The following is an 8,560-nucleotide window of genomic DNA, read 5'->3' on the forward strand; positions in this document are numbered from 1 at the left end:
TTGAGAAAAATATTGACGATGAAATTCAATTGCTTGTGTCTGCCACCACACCGACGCAACCATCCATCCAACCATCCAGCCAACCAACCATCGATCCGACGCTTGTTTACCAATACAAAATACCCATAAAAATAGCAAATCGACCAAAAAATTATATTACAAAAATAAATTGCTAGTTAATTTGCAATTACTGCGCGGTTGAAGGTTTTTGATGTTGTTGTTGTTGTTATTGTTATTTGGTGGATTTTTTTTCTGGTTCTGCCTTCAATACGATATTCAACATTGTTCAAATCAAACAGAAAAACATTAACATTTTATTGGCAACCAGTTTGTGGCAAAAAGGAATTGAAATTCCAAATAAATCGGTAAATAAAACAACTGTTGTTTTGTTGCTGCCGGGAAACTACGAAGAATTTAAGGGGACACACACAATTCAAATTCCGAAACCAAAACAACAACAATCAAATGAGGGAAGGGGATAATCGATAAATAATAATGAAATAGGAAAAGATTTAAGGCTCTTTAAAATGATTGAGACCTTAAAGACTAGTTTTATAAAAACATTTATAGGAGTGGATTTTTTAAATATTTTTTTTCCAAGCAATATAAATTATCGGGAATTTTTTAATTAATTTTTTAAAGCAATATAGTAGGATTGGATTTTTCCAGAATCTTCATTAAACTTCGCTCATAAAAGATATTGAGACTATGGGGCGTATTGGTGTCGTCAGAAAGTATACGCCACGTGGGTAACAGCGTATTATTATGACCGTATACATCACCTAGGTCATACGAGTAAATCATAAGTAGATTTTTAAAAAAATATATATTTATTGGGATTACAAAATGCGGGACATTTTTTAAAATTATATAATAGGCGTGGATTTTTTTAATAATTTTTCCAAGGCCTATATATTAAGCGTGGATTTTTACCCTTCACAACACTGTGGTACAGGGTATCATGTCTTTGTGAATATGTTTGTAACAGGTAAAAGGAATCGAGATAGATTCATGGTTCCTTTTGAGAATATGCATAGAATCACTTTCTGAGTCGATTTATGCATGTCCGTCCGTCTGTTGATGTTAAATTGTAAAGAAAGTACATGTCGCATTTATGATCCCAATTGGATGAAAGTTGGCAGGGGTTATTTATTTGGTCCTAGGACAGACCTTATTGAAATTGAGAAAAATCGGGTCAGATTTAAATATAGCTCCCATATATATTTTCTTCCGATTTAATGTTAATGGTGCACCAAAATCCCTATATATATCGTTCGATTTGCACGAAATTTGGTATAACGTACTGAATTAGTTCTAAAATGATGTGAGAAAAGTTTCGTGAAAATCGGTCAAGATTTACATATAGCTCCCATATATATTTTCGTCCGATTTTATGTAAATGGTGTACCAAAGTCCCTATAAACCTTTCGATTTGCACGAAATTTGGCACGGCGTACTGAATTAGGTCTACAAGGATGTGTGTTAAGTTTTCTGAAAATCGGTTCAGATTCAGATATAGCTCCCGTATATATTTTCGTCCGATTTGAGGTAAATGGTGCCCCAAAGTCCCTATATATTTTTCTATTTGCACGAAATTTGGCAAGGCGTACTAAATTAAGTCTAGAATGATGTGTTTTAAGTTTCGTGGAAATCGGTGCAGATTTAGATATAGCTCCCATATATAGTTTCAGCCGATTTTAGGTAAACGGTGTACCAAAGTCCCTGCAAATCTTTTGATTTGTACCAATTTTGGCATAGCGTACTGAATTAAGTCTAGAATGATGTCTGCTAAGTTTGGTGAAAATCGGTTCCAGTTTAGATATAGCTCCCATATATAGTTTCGTCCGATTTCATGTAAATGGTGCACTAAAGTCCTTGAAAATCATTCGATTTTCACGAATTTTGGAATAGCGTACTGAACTAGGTCTACAAGGATGTGTGTTAAATTTTCTGAAAATCGGTTCAGATTTAGATATAACTCCCATATATAGTTTCGGCAGTATTTAGGTAAATGGTGCCCCAAAGTCCGTATATATTTTTCGATTTACACGAAATTTGGCACAGCGTACTGAATGAAGTATAGAATGATGTGTGTTAATTTTTCTAAAAATCGATCCAGATTTAGATATAGCTCCCATATATATTTTCGTCCGATTTAATGTCAATGGTGTACCAAGGTCCCTATATATGATTCGATTTGCACGAAATTTGGCACAGCGTACTGAATTACGTCGGGAATGATGTCTGCTAATTTTCGTGCAAATCGGTTCAGATTCAGATATAGCTCAAATATATAATTTCGCCCTATTTTAGGTAAATGGTGCAACAAAGTCTCTATAAATCTTTCGATTTATACGAAATTTGGTAAAGCGTACTGAATTAAGTCTAGAATGATGTCTGCGAAGTTTCGTTAAAATCGGTTCAGATTTAGATATAGCTCATATATATATAGTTTCGACCGATGTGTGTAAATGGTGCACCAAAGTCCCTGCAAGTCTTTCGATTTGCACGAAATTTGGTATAGCGTACTAATTAAATTTGTTTGTTTCGGGAAAATCGGTTCAGATTCAGATATAGCTCCCATATATAGATTCGTCCGATTTAATGTTAATGGTGCCCCAAAGTCCCTATATAGTTTTCGATTTGCACGAAATTTGGCATAGCGTACTGAATTAAGTTTAGAATGGTGTCTGCTAATTTTCGTGAAAATCGGTTCAGATATAGCTCCGATATATATATTCGCCCGATTTTAAGTAAATGGTGTACCAAAGTCCCTGAAAATCATTCGATTTTCAAGAATTTCGGTATAGCGTACTGAAGTAAGTCAAGAATGATGTATGTTAAATTTCGTGAAAATCGGTTCAGATTTAGATATAGCTCCCATATATATTTTCGTCCGATTTTAAGTAAATGGTACACCAAAGTCTGAAAATCATTTCGAAAATTCGAGAGAATTAGATTTTATAGCTCCCATATATATTTCGATTTAAGGTAAATTGGCAAAGTCGCTATATACGATTTGAAATTTTAAGCCTGAATTAAAAATGATGTCTGCGAAGTTTCGTGACAATCGGTTCAGATTTAGATATAGCTCCCATATATATTTTTGTCCGATTTATTGTAAATGGTGCAGCAATGTCCCTATATACCATTCCATTTACACATAATTTGGCACGGCGTACTGAATTTGGTCTACAATGATGTGTGTTAAGTTTCCTGAAAATCGGCCCAGAATTAGATATAGCTCCCATATATATTTCTTCCGATTTAATGTTAATGGTGCACCAAAGTCCCTATATATCTTCCGATTTGGACGAAATTTGGCACGGTGTTTTTCCATGGCCTCTATAAGCCGTGGATTTTTTAAATAGTTTTTTTCCATGGCCCTTTTTAAGGTATCACATAAATATTGGCTTTGTTTAAAACTGACTTACCTTACCTCGTTCCGTGTTATGACCGCTAATGTAAAATCGATGACATTCAACAACTTATTTCACTTCGTAATCGTGATTTCGGTAATGTCCTTTTTTTTCTTCTCTCCCTTTGTTGTCTCGCTTTTTTATGGTCAAAATCTAAATAGCTGTGATAAGTTTTGTTTCTTCTGCTTATGATAAATCGCGTCTTTTCGTTAGGGTCTTTTACAAAAATACTTTCCGTTCCGTTTTCCTCACAACCAAAAAAAAGTCACCGAAACCTCCGCAAAAAAACCTCAACTCAATTTTTAATAACGTTCAATAATCGAAAGGAGGGGAGGGGGAAAAGAGAATCCCCGTCTCAGCTAATATCTGGCAATTTCTATCTTCTTTTTTAGAATATGAAATCAAAACCACCAACCGATAGACGGACCGACCGAACGATGATAGTGTCCCGTGTTCTATGCAAATGTTCGCTGCACTGGAATTCCATCGAATATTCCGTCTTAGTCCTTTTGAATGCATTAATTTTTTGTTTGCAATTTATTTCTACTTTTTTGGGGTTCCATATTTTCTAGTTGCTCATGCAATCCTTTGTGGAATTGTTGAAAAGAGGGAGAGGTCCGTTCGAGGGGATAGAGTTTTTTCCGCCCTTATCAAGATGATTATTAACAATGCCTTAGAGGCATGACTGTCATTATTAGTGTCATAAATTGTTAGTTTTTTTGCATTGTTTGTTTGTTGTTGTCATTGCCTTGTGCTCCAATGCGGTTGTTGTTGTTGTCGTCCACCCCACGTCAAAAAAAGTGAACACGAGGCGGATAATGATGTTATTGTGTTATTTTCTAATATCTACTTAGAGGCAAATGGTGGAACCCTAGAAAACCCTTAAAAATATTTTTTAAGAATCCACGGCTTTCTTAAGGCCTCCAAAAATTAATTTTAATCCAGTATGGAAAGTAGTAAAGTTGGACGGGGCCCACTATATGACACCCTTCACCACTTTGGGTATATTCTACACATGTATAACATACGACGCGTTTTTGTTATATATCTATATCTGAACCGATTTCAGGGAAAATTGTCAGACTCTAATTTATATTACTTCAGTACATTGGGTCAATCGGTCTAGCTATGGATCTTTTCACGAAGCTTAGCAACATCATATATATATGGGAGCTATATCTAAATCTGAACCGATTTTCAGAAAACTTAACACACAGCATTCTAGACTTTATTCAGTACGCTGTGCCAAATTTCGTGCAAATCGAAAGATATTTAGGGACTTTGGTGCACCATTTACCTTAAATCGGCTGTGGGAGCTATATCTAAATCTGAACCGATTTTCAGAAAACTTAACACACAGCATTCTAGACTTTATTCAGTACGCTGTGCCAAATTTCGTGCAAATCGAAAGATTTTTAGGGACATTGGTCCACAATTTACATTAAATCGGACGAGAATATATATGGAAGCTATATCTAAATCTGAACCGATTTCCAGGAAACTTAACACACTTCATTCTATGCTTTATTCAGTACGCTATGCCAAATTTCGTGCACATCGAAATATATATAGGGACTTTGGTGAACCATTTACCTTAAATCGGCCGAACATATATATGGGAGCTATATCTAAATCTGAACCGATTTTCAGGAAACTTAACACACGTTATTCTAGACCTTATTCATTACGTTATGCCAAATTTCGTGCAACTCGAAGGATATATAGGGCGAGAATATATATGGGAGCTATACCTAAATCCGAACCGATTTTCACGAAACTTTGCACACATCACTCTAATCTTAATTCAGTACGCTGTGCCAAATTTCGTGCAATATTGAGGGACTTTGGTATACCATTTACATAAAATCGAACAACAATATATCTAAAATCGAACAAAAATATATCTATATCTAAATTTGAGCCGATTTTCAAGAAATTTTACAGACATCAATCTAGACTTCATTCAACACGCTGTGCCAAATTTTATACAAATCGAAAGGTATATAGGGACTTTGGAGCACCATTTACATAAAATCGGACAAAACTATATATGGGAGCTATATCTAAATCTGAACCGATTTTCAGGAAACTTAACACACAGCATTCTAGACTTGATTCAGTACGCTGTGCCAAATTTCGTGCAAATCGAAAGACATATAGGGACTTTGGTGCCCCATTTATCTTTAATCGGCCGAAAATATATATGCGAGCTATATCTACATCTGAACCGATTTTCAAAAAAATTTAACACACATCATTCTAAACTCAATTCAGTACGCCATGCCACATTTCGTGCAAATCGAAAGTTTTATAGGGTCTATGGTCCACCATTTACATTAAATCGGACGAAAATATATATGGGAGCTATATCTAAATCTGGACCGATTTTCAGTAAACTGAACACACATCATTCTAGATTTAATCCAGTACGCTATGCCAAATTTCGTGCAAATCGAAGGATATATAGGGACTTTGGTACACCATTTACCTTAAATCGGACGAAAATATATATCGGTGCTATATCCAAATCTGAACCGATTTTCAAGAAATTTTACACACATCTTTCTCGATACAATTCAGTGTGCTATGCCAAATTTCGTGCAAATCGAAAGATATATAGGGACTTTGGTGCACCATTTACCTTAAATCTGACGAAAATATATATCGGAGCTATATCCAAATCTGAACCGATTTTCAAGAAATTTTACACACATCTTTCTCGACACAATTCTGTGTGCTATGCCAAATTTCGTGCAAATCGAAGGATATATAGGGACGTTGGTGCATCATTTACATTACATCGGCCGAAAATATATATGGGAGCTATATCTAAATCTGAACCGATTTTCAGGAAACTTAACACACAGCATTCTAGACTTGATTCAGTACGCTGTGCCAAATTTCGTGCAAATCGAAAGATATATAGGGACTTTGGTTCCCCATATACCTTAGGTTAGGTTAGGGATGTACGGTTGTTGTAACAACCGTCCACTCGGAAACTTTGTCCATTGTGATCATCCTTTATGTATATATGTACCTATAAAGAAACGAAAAAATATAATGGAAGAGTAGGGAGGAAAAAATAGTGAGAAAGAAGGGAGCGGAACAGAGATTATTTTAGCCAAGTCAATTTTTTTTTTGTTTTTTGACAAAGCCTAGAATTTGGTTAGGGTCTATTTTGGAGAAGAAGACTAGATTATCAATTTCATAACTTCCAAACTGTTTATGTCTTTTGCTGATAAGCGATGGACATTTCCAAAGGATGTGCTCAATTGTTTCCAGTTCTTCTTCGTCCTCACAAAGACGACAGTAATCCTCTCCACTGGAGTCCCACTTAGAAGTGAGAGATCTAATTTTACAGTGACCAGTTATGATCCCCACAACGATTTTGATCTCCCTCTTACTGTGTTCCAGCAGCGAAAAAGTTATTTTACGAGGTCAGATAGATTTAGAGATTCTGCAAGCAGGTTCCCTTAGCCATCTGTTACCGACTACCTCGCAATGGAACGCACGGATTCTGCCAATGAAATAGCTAATGGGGGGTTTCACAGATCTCTCAATCAGAATCCCTGGACGACTGTGATCCCCCTCGGGCAAGCTCGTCGGCTATCTCATTCCCTTCAATGTCGTTATGTCTTGGAACCCAGCATAACCCAACTATCTGTCGAAAATAACATTCAGAGCGGTCTTACAATCATGAACTGCTTTCGAATTTATAGTATGCGACTTCACCGCTTTCAGGGCCGCCTGACTATCTACATATATAGTCACCGGTCCCGTAATGTCGGCATTAAGTGATTTTACTATCTCGGACGCTTTCGTGATTGCGAGAATCTCTGTTGATTTTATATGAGTTCTGTATACCTAATTCCCTACAGTAAACGCCTGCGCCAGTGCCTTCCTCTATCTTGGACCGTCTGTGAAGATTGCCAGACCTGGCAGAGGTAGGGAGCCACTAGTCCAGGATTTCCTACTAGGAAATTCCACTTTGATGTCATTAAAGTCCCTATGGGGGGGGGGGGGGGAATATAATCACTGATATGACTATCGCCCCCAAAGAGGTCATAACCTGGCGTTATGTTTAGGATACTGGCATGACCATAGTTCAGCGATTTCAAGGCATCTGTTTCTCGGAGTCTCAGGGCACACCTGGCCGCCTAGAATTTGATCAAAATATCCAATGGTTGGAGATTCAAGATTGCGTTCAAGGCTGCCTGTGGTGTACTTCTTAATGCTGCGGTGATCAGAATTGAAGCCGATCGCTGTACTGATCTCAGTTTTGTCAGCAGCTTCTTTTTGTTCACCCCCTGCCACCAGACAAGACAACCATAAGTAAGTATGGCTAAGACGATCGTCGTATACAGCCAGTGTATAATTCCGGGCCTCAATCCCCAACTCTTGCCTAAGGAATTTTTGCATGAATAGAGTGCCAGCAATTCCTTCTTGGAGCGTTCCTCAACATTCCTATTCCATAGTAACTTGCGGTCTAGGATAGTGCCAAGATATTTAGCTTCATCAGAAAGGGTTAAAGTCACTCCTTCAAGTGATGACAGACGGAAACTAGGAATTTTGTGCTTCCACGATCCACGCCTTTTTTAAAAAATCCACGCCTTGTATAGACCCTTGAAAAAATATTTTTAAAAAATCCACGCCTTGTATAGAGCCTTGAAAAAATATTTTTAAAAAATCCACGCCTTGTATAGAGCCTTGAAAAAATATTTTTAAAAAATCCACGCCTTGTATAGAGCCTTAAAAAATATTTTTAAAAAATCCACGCCTTGCATAGAGCCTTGAAAAAATATTTTTAAAAAATCCACGCCTTGTATAGAGCCTTGAAAAAATATTTTTAAAAAATCCACGCATTGTATAGAGCCTTGAAAAAATATTTTTAAAAAATCCACGCCTTGTATAGAGCCATGAAAAAATATTTTTAAAAAATCCACGCCTTGTATAGAGCCTTGAAAAAATATTTTTAAAAAATCCACGCCTTGTATAGAGCCTTGAAATATTTTTAAAAAATTCACGCCTTGTATAGAGCATTGAAAAAATATTTTTAAAAAATCCACGCCTTGTATAGAGCCTTGAAAAAATATTATTTAAAAAATCCACGCCTTGTATAGAGCCTTGAAAAAATATTCTTT

Source organism: Musca vetustissima, unplaced genomic scaffold (genome assembly GCF_032173495.1).
Source record: "Musca vetustissima isolate MV318-11 ecotype Yass unplaced genomic scaffold, APGP_CSIRO_Mvet_v1 utg205983, whole genome shotgun sequence".
Lineage (NCBI taxonomy): Eukaryota > Metazoa > Arthropoda > Insecta > Diptera > Muscidae > Musca > Musca vetustissima.